The 12783-nt window shown below is 52.5% G+C and overlaps 1 non-coding gene and 1 pseudogene across 1 annotated transcript; both read right to left on the bottom strand.

Annotated features, from left to right (window-relative positions):
* Positions 1 to 8473: 8473 nt before the first annotated feature.
* On the bottom strand, positions 8474 to 10606 carry LOC146862947 (28S ribosomal RNA; annotated as a pseudogene).
* Positions 10607 to 12296: 1690 nt separating this feature from the next.
* LOC146862946 (5.8S ribosomal RNA) lies at positions 12297 to 12450 on the bottom strand. Its single transcript, XR_014978675.1, has one exon. It is a non-coding gene; the product is annotated as a 5.8S ribosomal RNA (ribosomal RNA).
* Between the last annotated feature and the right edge of the window lie 333 nt (positions 12451 to 12783).

Raw genomic sequence — 12783 nt, 5'->3', positions numbered from 1 at the left:
TTGAGGCGGTTGGCATGCAGCACCCGTAGGGGCTGACGAGGGGTTTTAAGATCCACCAAGTAGGTAGCCTTACCCTTCTTCTCCAATACCTCAAAGGGTCCTGACCAGCGATCCTGGAGGGCGCTAAGCTCTCCTGGTTCGATCACCCACACCTTCTGGCCAGGCTCCAACTCCACCGGGTGAGCGTTGTGGTCATACCACGCCTTCATTACTGCTTGGCTGGCCTCCAAGTTGTCAGAAGCTTGCTTCCACAACTTAGCCATTTGGCTCCGGAAGGCCAGCATGTAGCTCACCACGTCCTGGGGAAGCTTTCTGGGAGTTCTTTCCCATCCGTCTCTCACCAGGTTGAGAGGTCCACGTACAGGGTGCCCATACAAAAGCTCGAAGGGGCTGAAGCCCACTCCCTTCTGTGGCACTTCCCTGTAAGAAAAGAGTAGACAGGGTAGGAGGACGTCCCATTTCCTCCGCAGGCTTTCAGGCAGACTTCTGATCATGCCTTTCAAGGTTTTGTTAAACCTCTCCACCAGACCATTGGTCTGGGGGTGGTAAGGAGTGGTGAACCGATAGGTCACTCCACACTCCTTCCACATGGCCCGCATGTACGCTGACATGAAGTTGGTCCCCCTGTCGGACACAACTTCCTTGGGAAAACCCACTCGGGTAAAGATTCCCATCAGGGCCCTAGCCACAACAGGTGCTGTAATGGTCCTCAGAGGTATTGCCTCTGGGTACCGTGTGGCATGATCCACCAGAACCAGGATAAACCTGTGACCAGCTGTAGTAGGTGGATCTAACGGACCCACAATGTCGATGCCCACCCTTTCAAAGGGGGTGCTAACGACAGGAAGTGGTTCCAGGGGAGCTTTCAGCTTCACCCCTGTTTTCCCACTGGCTTGGCAAGACACACATGTCCGGCAGTAGGTATCGGACGACACTTTCATTTGAGGCCAATAAAAGTGTGGGACAAGACGGGCGAAGGTCTTGTCTTGCCCCAAGTGTCCTGCCAAGGGGATCTCGTGAGCCAACTCCAGAAGGAAAGCTCGATAACGTTGAGGGACTACCAAGGCTCATGACGATCCATGTAGGGGTGCCTTGGGTTCACTGTAGAGGAGGCCATCCTCCCAGTAAACACTGTAGTTCCCTTCAACGTTCCCTGCTGCCTGGGCTTCGGCCTGTCGCCTCAGCCCCTCAAGGGTAGGGCACTCCCTCTGGCCCTGGCAGAATTCCTCCCTGGACGGGCCTCCCTCCACGTGCCACTCGGCCGGGATGGGTAGGTCCTCCAGTTCGGTGACATCCCCCACCGCAGACTCCTGGTCCACCACCTCCGGTGGCCTATCCGTCCTACGGGGTGCGGACGCCGAGGCAGGCTCCTCCTGTCCTCGGTTCTTCCCTTGACTGGCAGCTGGCTGGGCCTTTGTTCCAGGCTCCAGCCGAAACGAACTCCCTCTCCGGGTAGTCGCGGACCTTGTGCTCACACAGGCCCAGTCAGGTGTACCCAGCATCTCGGCATGAGTCCGGTATTCCACCTCCTACCAAGCATTGTGCTCCATGTCATTCCCCAGCAGACAATCAGCCGGCACGGCAGGGCTTACGGCAACTCGAAGTGAACCTGCAACCCCCCCATTCAAAGGGAACCTCGGCCACCGGATAGTGGCCTGTTCTGCCGTCAGCCATCGCGGCTGGGTGGAGTACATCGGGAATTACCTGCTCTGGAGTCACCAGTTGGCTACGCACCATAGTCATACTGGCTCCTGTGTCTCTCAGAGCCTCCCCTCTTTGGCCGTTGATGGTGACCCACTGCCCATACTTTACGGTATTTGCGGGCACCTGGATCTTAGGAACCATCTCCCGTTCTCCCAGGGACACTAAAGTGACACCCGCCCACTCCCTTCCCTTAATTAAAGGCATCTCCTCCCCGAGCACTACACTAGCTACTCCGGGGGCCTTTCCTCCAATGGGAGGGGGTGGTCGTTTCGGGCACTTCGCATCTCCCTTATAGTGTCCAACGCCACCGCACTCGAAGCAATGGACAACCCTTGGCTGCTGACTCTGGCCAGGATTAGGGTTTCTGGGTGGGTTAGCCCTAGGGGTGAATCCTGTTCCCTTCCCTTGGAAGTTATTTTGGGGGCCTTTGGAGAACTCCTTTTTCTTTTCCCCTCCCTCTTTCTTCTGGGGGGCGCCCTGTCCGGCCTTTTGAGTGTCCCCTCCAGTCCCCCTTGTGGACACCCGGGTACTAGCCCAAATGTCCGCCTCCTCAGCAAGCTTCCGGGGATTGGTCAGCTTGCTATCCACCAGGTGTTGACGCAGTTCAGGGAAACATTTTTCGAGCAGGTGTTCCTTCAGTACTAAATCAAACAACCCCTCGTAGTTCCTCACTTCACTGCCCTGAATCCAACCCTCTAATGCCTTCTTTGCATAGTCCAGGAAGTCCACCCAATTCTGTGTGCCCAGTTTGTGACTACCCCGGAACTTCTGTCTGTACTTTTCGGGTGTTAGTCCAAACTTTCTTATGAGCGCCAGTTTCATGGTGGGGTAGTGGGTCTGCTCATCCTCCTCTAAGGCCAATAAAGCATCCCTACCAGCTGGAGGCATGTACCTGTACAATCCCCCTCCCCAGTACTTCTCTGGAACCCCATGGGCCCTTAACGAGACCTCATAGGCCGCTAGCCACTTGGCAATATCGTCGCCCACTTCATAGCTAGCTACTATGTCCTTTGGCAGGTAGGGTTTGGGTTCCCTAGTGAACTCTCTTTCTTGGTCTTTGCTGCCACCATTAGGAACAGTGTGTGCCCCGACTCTTAGGATCTGAAGATCTATCTCTTTCAGCCTTAGCTCATGAGCCATCCTCTGTTCCTCCTTCTCTTTCTCCAGCCTTGCTAAGTCCCATGTAAGCTGTCTTTTCTCCCTCCGGTCTGTTAACTCCACTTCAGACAAGCCACCGCTAGAGGCACTTCTGCCCTTCCTGGAAATGGTTCCGGGCCCCGCTACTAGGTTCCCCACCTCAGGTTGGTACAGACCAGCTCCCTCACTGTCGGGCTCTCTATCCCTGTCCTCCTCCTCAGCCTTGCTTTCTCGTCGTGCCTCCCCCCAAGCCCTTAAGCTGGTTTGGAGTGCACCCTTCTTTGCTCCTGGGGGACAATACACCCCCTCCCGCTGACAAAACTCCCTGAGTTGGGCCACAGTATAGGTTTCCAGGTCTTCTAGCACAAACTCCATTTTGCCCACTCAGAACAGAAGACAGGTTTTTACAGAAGCAATGCAGGGGGGTACCTTTAATAATACCTCCTCCCACCACCAGAGTAAATTTGGAAAAAACTAAAACTCACAATTAGGAAGGCCGCTTTGAGAAAACTCCAGGTGTAGGCCTATGGACTACCCACAGTTATTGTCGAGTATGCGTAGGCACAGCTCTATCCCGCCACTGAACACCAATTATGTTAGAAAATAACACCACTCCCACACCGGAAAGGGTGGTGGTAACGGGGTCTTTCCAGACATACACTGTGGTAGCTTGGCTCGAGTGGTCAGGGGTCAGGCACCGTGTTAAGCATACGCAATACCCACACAATAACCATGCGTGCATCCGTTCCAAAAACGACACTACACCTTAAAAATTATACTGAAAATATATCTCTTTATCTTCTTTTCTCTTAGTTGCTGATTAAATAAATAATAATACAATCACAGTACACAAGGCTTTTTCTGTGGAAGGGTACGTCAAATAAATACTGTCTTAACGATTCAATAAATAAGGTAGATCATAAATAATCAAGGCATAAATATAAGTGCATTACATTACAGGCAATTAAATATTATGAGGCAATAAATACTGTACGACAATAAATATTGTGAAACAATAAATACTGTGAGGCCATAAATAGGATAAATACAATAAATACAGTGCTCTCAATAAATAATAAAAGCCAACAGTGACACTTGTAAATCAGTTCATATTCCTGAGGTACTATGGGATGATTTGACCCAATCCCAGCTTGTAAAGATTTGGATGGCCTGAGGGGTATACTCCCTGGCTTGGACAAGGCTGAGGCCTAAACTGAGGTAGATAAAAGGGGGGATCTAGAGATCTGGCTCTCCCACACTACACAACCCCTCTGTATTAGTCTCAGCTCACCCCTGGCACAATCAAGCTGGTTCCAGCACCCTAGGTTAGTCTCTCAGGGCTCCACAGGGCCTTAGGCGCCCTCTATTCCACTTACTGCCCTTTTTATGTAGCTCCGACGTCGCTGGAGTCGAGTCGACGCCGTGAGGCGGCTCCGGTTCGATGTCGGCGGCCTCGACACAATGTCAGTTCTTGACGACGTCCATGGGCGGCTCCGGTTCGATGTAGGCGGCCTCGGCTCGATGTCGATCTCCGATTCGATGACGTCGGGCAGTCTTGGCTCGATGACGACTTCGAGCGGCTCCGGTTTGATGACGTCGGCCGGCCTTGGCTCGATGTCGACTTCCGTCGGCTCCGGAGTGCGATCTCCACTCCCGACCTCCGATGCTCCTCTCCTCGGGTTCCGGCGACTCCGGAGTGCGACCTCCACTCCCGACCTCCGGCACGATTCTCTTCAGGTTCCGGCGACTCCGGAGTGCGATCTCCACTCCCGACCTCCGGCACGCTTCACCTCGGTCTCCGGTGACTCCGGAGGGCGGACTTCACTCCCCCGTCGACGCCGCTCACTTGACCTCAGGTGTCTTCCTCCTCGACCTCTGGTACTCTCCACGACCTCCGTCGGCACCCTCTCTCGACCTCTGGCGGCTCCGGGTACGACGTCTGCTTTCCAGTCAGCGCCGCTTCTCCACCTCGGGCTCCAGGTCTCAGGCTTCTCGACGTCGGACTCCAGGGAAACCAATAAACAGGTCAGATTCTTGCTTTTCTTTACTTCTAAGGCCTGTTCCTGCTGTCCAGGTCCTTAAGATGGTTTTTCTTGCTTTTTCCCACACAGGGCTCCAGGCTGGGCTCAGTCAGTAGGGACTAGTATCAAGGGTGGGTTTATGGACCCCACTCCAGGCACAAGTTTCCACCCCTGCTGCCTCACTCCTTCCTCCTTCAGGTTTCTGCTGCTCTCCCTTCACCAGTCAGGTGCCAACTGCCAGCTCCAACTGTCAACTCTGGCTTAGCTTCCCAACATTCCAAACCGCCTCCAACTGTCACAGGGTTCCAGAATGTTCTGGAAGGTGCGGGTAGGTTCCAGTGGGTTCTGATGATGTCACAGGTGGCCACCATGTTGTGCTCCAGGCCCTCAGACAGAAGTTCCAGGGGTAGATAAAATGGCTCCCTGAATCTGCATCAATACTAAAAAGTCTGGTGGTTCTCAAAAAGGAAAAAAATACTAACAGGGTTTGAGGCAAAAGTGGGACAAAATAAATAATGATGAGGAGGGACCACCCAAAGGGCTGACAGGTCTAACAGGGGGTATATTTTAAACGTCAGAAATTGAGAGGTAAGAGGGCCGGCATCACAATTTAAAACAACATTGTGCATGATGAAGTTCCAATAGATAGTTTTTATTTCCTGTTTTGAGTCAGGAGTGAGTAGGTTCGGGTTTACCCAGAATCTGCTCAGACCCAAGTCCAGCAGCCATTTACGAATATGGGTCAACCACGGAAAACTAAGGTTAGTATCTAAGGCCAAATGTTCACTTAGTGATTGTCTATACATATGAAGTTCCTCTATCGTCCAGATTCTTATCCAGTAAGACAGGGACATCCATACAGCCCTGTGGCCCAAACGTTTTATGCCTAAATCCATCATGAGGGGGGTCAATGGTGTATTTTGTGGGAGTGCAACAAATCTCCTCAAGATCTTATTTTCCCCCTTGGTTAAAATCACGAGGGAACCCCCCCCCCCATAGCTCTGAGCCGTACAGCGCAGCAGATTGGGCCCTTGCCTTATAGACTTCCAGGGCTGGGGTGATGGCCTTTGACGTGGTTGCATGCAGTTTTTTTTTAAATTGGGACTGAATTTTGCATTAAAATTGTTCTTGATTTTGTAATCTGCGGGTTCCATGAAAGTTTGGAGTCAATATTCACACCAAGGTAAATGAAATTAGGGACACACTCTAGACTCATAACGTTCAACTTAATGTTGCGGTTAAAACATTTGTGGGGTCTAATTGACATATATTTGGTCTTTGCAGGATTGATTTCCAAACCCTTTGAATTGCAATATTCATTAAGTGCATTCAAAAGGTTTTGCAAGCCCTTTGGTGTTTGTGACAATAGTATTGTGTCGTCGGCGAAGGTAAGAGCACAGACATGATTCCCCCCCAGCTTCGGGGAATCATGGTTAGATCTTTGCAGGAACTCAACCATGTCATTGACATATAGGAGAAAGAGGGTTGGCGCCAGGACACATCCCTGGCGCACACCTCTGTTAACTGGTATTTCTTCGGTGAGTTCTCCCGCCTGGCCCCAACGTACTCTTGCGAAGTTCTTCTCATGTAGCCTAACCAACTGTATTAGGATATTTTTGGGTACTCCCTGTTGCAGTAAGTTTGACCACAATAGATCTCTGGGGATTGAATCAAAAGCGGCCTTTAGGTCTATAAAGGCCACATATAAATGGCCAGCTCTTAGCCTGGTATATTTCCAGGCTATTACTATCAGACGAAACACCTGGTCTATGGTGCTTGTCCGTTCCCTAAAACCTGCTTGGTAGGGGGAGAGTATGTTATTTACAAACATCCAATCTTTTAGCTTTTCCTGGATTTGTTTCGCGTAAACCTTTTGTAGTATGTCCAACAAGCTGATAGGTCTGTAGTTAGCGGGATCGTCCCTGCCACCCTTTTTGTATATTGGGACGATCTCCGCTCCCTTCCAGGATTCAGGGATTGGCTACCCTCCTGCGATTGCGTTGCTCAACAGATTAATGTATGGTACCCACACGTCTGGTGTGTGTTTAAAAAGATCGCCTGGTATTCTATCAGGACCAGGTGCTTTTGAGGGCTTAATAGTATCCAAAGCCAATCTAGTGTCTTCAATACTAAAGGACAACGGAACAATCGTGGTTGATGACATGAGGTTTCCGATGTCGCTATTGTGGCCACTCGTCGTAGGGACTAGGGAAGCATACAAGTGGGCGAAATGCCTGTGCCATGTACCTGGATCCAAATTATGATCGAGGGCTTGGATACCTGGTTTCTTACCATTTGCGATAATCCGCCAAAATGAGGATTGGTCGCCCACTTTTGCTGCCATTAGCAGTTCTCCCCAACTTGTGTCTTCCTAACTCCTGCGAGCTGCGTTCAGGGTTCTATTATATAGTGTCCTCGCTTCTCTAATGGCCAGAGGGTCCTTTGCATAGAGTGCCTTCATTAGGAGTTGTTTTTTTTCAACACAATCTTTGCTAAACCAAGGGTTTGATTTCACAGCCTTGGCGGTGTGTTTTGTCTTAACAAACCCAGGTTTTGTCAAGTATGGTTCAATTCTCTTTACCAGTTTTAAGTGAGTCTGTGTTATCAGTGAGGTCCCTGAAGGTTCGTCTAAATACGACGACACTAGGTCACTAAAACTGTTATATATGTGAGTAAGTGATTCAATGTTCCCCATAATAGAAGGCCATTTTTTTCTTTGTTATCAAGTCTTTGCTGACCTCGTACACATCAGGTAGATTTTCAAAGTTGGTTGTACCAATGTCATTCTTGGCTGAAGAGGCAACAAACTCAATGGTTTTGCTGAGGTCTACTGCTGTGTCTTCTTCTGCATCGGAGGGTGAACTAAGGGCTATAACGTGACCTGAATTGTTGCTGCTTGTTGCATTGTTTGAAGCGGGGGCTGGTTTGTCAAATTCGGTGAGGAGGTTAATGATTTCTTGAAAAGACAGCACCTCCTTACGCCATCTTAACAGGGTTTTTATTCTCCAGGAACTGCCCCATCTGGAATTGTGTTCATTTGCTTCGCCACTTCTCACTATCATGCTCGCTGCCATGATAGAACCTTGTTTGGCCTGTCTCTATAGACTTCTCTACGCAGAGTCTAGCACTATAGAGGCAGTTACCGACGGGACCACTGGGAGGTAAAGGCCACTATAACTGAGAATAGGTTAAGAGAGTCATAGTTACTCCCGCTTAAGAGAGTCATAGTTACTCCCGCCGTTTACCCGCGCTTCATTGAATTTCTTCACTTTGACATTCAGAGCACTGGGCAGAAATCACATTGATTTAATTAAACAGTCGGATTCCCCTGGTCCGCACGAGTTCTAAGTCAGCTGCTAGGCGTCGGCCGAGGCAGAACGCCTGGGGAGGAGTCACGGGGAGAGGGGACCACCACAGCTGGGGCGATCCACAGGAAGAGCCCTGCTCACATCCAGAGTCGCCGCCGCCCCTGAGGGAGGCGCCTCGACACCGCGGCGCGCGCCCAGCCCAGCTTCACGCCCCATCCCGACCGACCTAGCCCTTAGAGCCAAACCTTATTCCGAAGTTACGGATCTGAATTGCCTACTTCCCTTACCTATATTGTTCCAACATGCCAAAGGCTGTTCACCTTGGAGACCTGCTGCGGATATGGGTACGGCCCGGCGCGAGATTTACATCATCTCCCCCGGATTTTCAAGGACCAGCGAGAGCTTGCCGGACGCTGCCGGATCCGCGATGCTTTCCAAGGCTCGGTCCCCTCTCTCGGAGCGAACCCATTCCAGGGCGCCCTGCCCATCACAAAGAAAAGAGTACTCTCCCCGGGGCTCCCGTCAGCTTCTCGGGGATCGTTTGCGTTACCGCACTGGACGCCGCGAGGGCGGCCGTCTCTGCCACTCCGGGTTCGGGATCTGAACCCGACTCCCTTTCAATCGGCCAAGGGCAACGGAGGCCATCGCCCGTCCCTTCCGAACAGCGCTCGCTCATCTCTTAGTACCGACTGACCCATGTTCAACTGCTGTTCACATGGAACCCTTATCCACTTCGGCCTTCAAAGTTCTCGTTTGAATATTTGCTACTACCACCAAGATCTGCACCTGCGGCGGCTCCACCCGGGCCCTCGCCCTGGGCTTCCTTGCGCACCGCAGGGGCCCTCCTTCTCGTTGCGGCTTAGCCCCCGCGGCTCTCAGTGCCGGCGACGGCCAGGTATGGGCCCAACGCTCCTGCGCCATCCATTTACAGGGCTAGTTGATTCGGCAGGTGAGTTGTTACACACTCCTTAGCAGATTCCGACTTCCATGGCCACCGTCCTACGGTCTATATCACCCAACACCTTTTCTGGGGTCTGATGAGCGTCGGCATCGGCCGCCTTAACCCGGCGTTCAGTTCATCCCGCAGCGCCAGTTTTGCTTACCAAAAGTGGCCAACTAGGCACTCGTATTCCATGCCCGGCTCCACGCCAGCGAGCCTGGCTTCTTACCCATTTAAAGTTTGAGAATAGGTTGAGATCGTTTCGGCCCCAAGACCTCTAATCATTCGCTTAACCAGATAAAACTAGGGGCTCCGAGCACCAGCTATCCTGAGGGAAACTTCGAAAGGAACCACCTACTAGATGGTTCAATTAGTCTTTCGCCCCTCTACCCAGGTCTGACGACCGATTTGCATGTCAGGACCGCTACGGACCTCCACCAGAGTTTCCTCTGGCTTCGCCCTGCCCAGGCACTGTTCACCATCTTTCAGGTCCTATCACGCATGCTCATATTCCACCTCCCGACGGAGCGGGCAAGACGGCCCAGTGGTGTGCCTGCCGCTGGAAGCACGGCGGGATCCCACCTAAGACGGCGCGAGCCGGCTCTCACCTTCATTGTGCCACAGGGTTTCGCTCGGCCCTCCGACTCGCGCACTTGTTAGACTCCTTGGTCCATGTTTCAAGACGGGTCGGGTGGGTAACCAACATCGCCACAAACCCCTTGCGTCCGGCATGAGCCTCCCCACCCAGCGGCACGACGCGGTCAGGGCACACTGAGAACAGTCTGCCCCAGTCGACAGTCACGCTGGGAGCCGGGGGCCCGGTCCCCCCTTCCCCGCCTTGGCGCGCCCCGAGGGGCAGTCGGGAACGGGTGCCGCGGACACGGCAAAGCTGCTGCCAGGGGGGCTGTAACACCCTCTGCCGGAGCGGAGGGCCACCTGCCAACCCAAAGCCTTCCCAGTCCACCCAGTGCCGGTCGCGGTGCACCGCCACAGAGGAAATGCGCCCAGTGGGGGCCGGGTAGGGCCCGGACGCCGGTTCCGCGGAGGGAATCCGGAACTCCCGGGCAACCGACCTTCCCGCCGTGTTGAATCCTCCGGGCGGACTGCACGGACCCCACCCGTTTACCTCTTGACGGTTTCACGCCTTCTTGAACTCTCTCTTCAAAGTTCTATTCAACTTTCCCTTACGGTACTTGTTGGCTATCGGTCTCGTGCCCGTATTTAGCCCTAGATGGAGTTTACCACACGCTTTGGGCTGCATACCCAAGCAACCCGACTCCGAAAAGACCCGATACCGGCACGCCGTGGACCGCTACCGGCCTAACACCGTCTGCAGGGTGGGGGAACAACCTTTACAACGCAACTTTTACAACGCACTACACTTACAACGCATTTTTTACAACGCAAAATCCATTACAACGCATTCCATTACAACGCATGACACTACAACGCATTTTTAAAAACTACCTTTACAACGCATTCCATTACAACGCATACTACCTTTACAACGCATACCATTACAACGCATAATATTACACTACACTATCCAACACTTACCCTACTGTTGCACCCCCTGGAGTTAGAATAGTAATTTTTACCCCTATACTATCCAACACTTACCCTACTGTTGCACCCCCTGGAGTTAGAATAGTAATTTATACCCCTATACTATCCAACACTTACCCTACTGTTGCACCCCCTGGAGTTAGAATAGTAATTTTTACCCCTATACTATCCAACACTTACCCTACTGTTGCACCCCCTGGAGTTAGAATAGTAATTTTTACCCCTATACTATCCAACACTTACCCTACTGTTGCACCCCCTGGAGTTAGAATAGTAATTTTTACCCCTATACTATCCAACACTTACCCTACTGTTGCACCCCCTGGAGTTAGAATAGTAATTTTTACCCCTATACTATCCAACACTTACCCTACTGTTGCACCCCCTGGAGTTAGAATAGTAATTTTTACCCCTATACTATCCAACACTTACCCTACTGTTGCACCCCCTGGAGTTAGAATAGCAATTTTTACCCCTATACTATCCAACACTTACCCTACTGTTGCACCCCCTGGAGTTAGAATAGTAATTTTTACCCCTATACTATCCAACACTTACCCTACTGTTGCACCCCCTGGAGTTAGAATAGTAATTTTTACCCCTATACTATCCAACACTTACCCTACTGTTGCACCCCCTGGAGTTAGAATAGTAATTTTTACCCCTATACTATCCAACACTTACCCTACTGTTGCACCCCCTGGAGTAAGAATAGTAATTTTTACCCCTATACTATCTAATACTTACCTTAAATGCAATTTAATATTATGCGTTGTAATGGTATGCGTTGTAAAGGTAGTAGGCGTTGTAATGGAATGCGTTGTAAAGGTAGTTTTTAGAAATGCGTTGTAGTGTCATGCGTTTTAATGCAATGCGTTGTAATGGATTTTGCGTTGTAAAAAATGCGTTGTAAGTGCATGCGTTGTAAAAGTGTGCTTTGTAACGACATACATCCGCAGGGTGAGCCTCGATCAGAAGGACTCGGCCCTCCTGAGCAACGCTGGGGAGTTGGTCTTCTGTACGCCACATTTCCCGTGCCCACCGCCGGGCGGGGATTCGGCGCTGGGCTCTTCCCTTTTCACTCGCCGTTACTGGGGGGATCCTGGTTAGTTTCTTTTCCTCCGCTTAGTTATATGCTTAAATTCAGCGGGTCGCCACGTCTGATCTGAGGTCGTAGTTGGAAGAAAACGCCAGAGCGTCAGGGGGAAGCCGCCGGGGGAGGCCAGGCCCCGGCCTGACGTCCCCGCAGCACGCGCGCTCTCTTTCTCCGGAGCGGATCTGGAAGGGGGTTCACTTCCCTGGGAAACCGTCCATGAAGGTGGGTGCCCGAGGCGTGTGCGCGCGGGCAGCCGGTGGGACACCAGAGACAGCCACGCGCGGCAGGCAGCCAGGTGCCCCAGGACGGGCCCAGGGCGGACGATGCCGGACCCCCTCCCCACCGAGGGCGGGAAAGCGGGGCTTTGACGCGCCGGTGGCGTACCTCTGCGGCAGGACCCGGTGAGGGACCCTGCCAAGGGCGATCGGGGGTCTGACTTTGTGGGGGGACGAAGGGAAGCAAAGCTAACCCTGCGACAGCCCCAGCCACGTCCCGGGGAAGCCCCGGGGCGATTGACGATCGAGTGACCCTCAGACAGGCGTAGCCCCGGGATGAACCAGGGACCGCAGGGTGCGTTCGAAGTTTCGATGATCAATGTGTCCTGCAATTCACACTAATTCTTGCAGCTATCTGCGTTCTTCATCAACACCCGAGCAGAGTGATCCGCCGCCAAGAGTCACAGGCAGCTTTTCGAAAACGTTCACCCACTTGCGGGTGCAGGAGAGGCGGGAGGAAGGCGATGCCATCCGTCCACCACCCGCGCGGCAAGACGGCCCAGGCGCCCAGTTCACGGCTTCCCCGCTGGGAGTCAGACTGCACCATTGGGAGAAAAAAAACATTACCAGGCGCTTGGCCCGGGAGTCCCCCCACCCACCCACCTGTGATCAAGGAAGGGGGCTCCCAGTGCACCAAAAGCAGGCAGCCCCGCAGCTGCCGGTCCCTCTCAGAGTAACCAGGAGGGACAACGCGAGTCTTCAAACCCCTCGGCCCAGCCGCACAGGAGCAGGTCAA

Source organism: Triturus cristatus, chromosome 2_2, assembly GCF_964204655.1.
Source record: "Triturus cristatus chromosome 2_2, aTriCri1.1, whole genome shotgun sequence".
Classification (NCBI taxonomy): Eukaryota; Metazoa; Chordata; class Amphibia; order Caudata; family Salamandridae; genus Triturus; species Triturus cristatus.
This window is presented reverse-complemented; position numbering and strand designations above follow the sequence as displayed.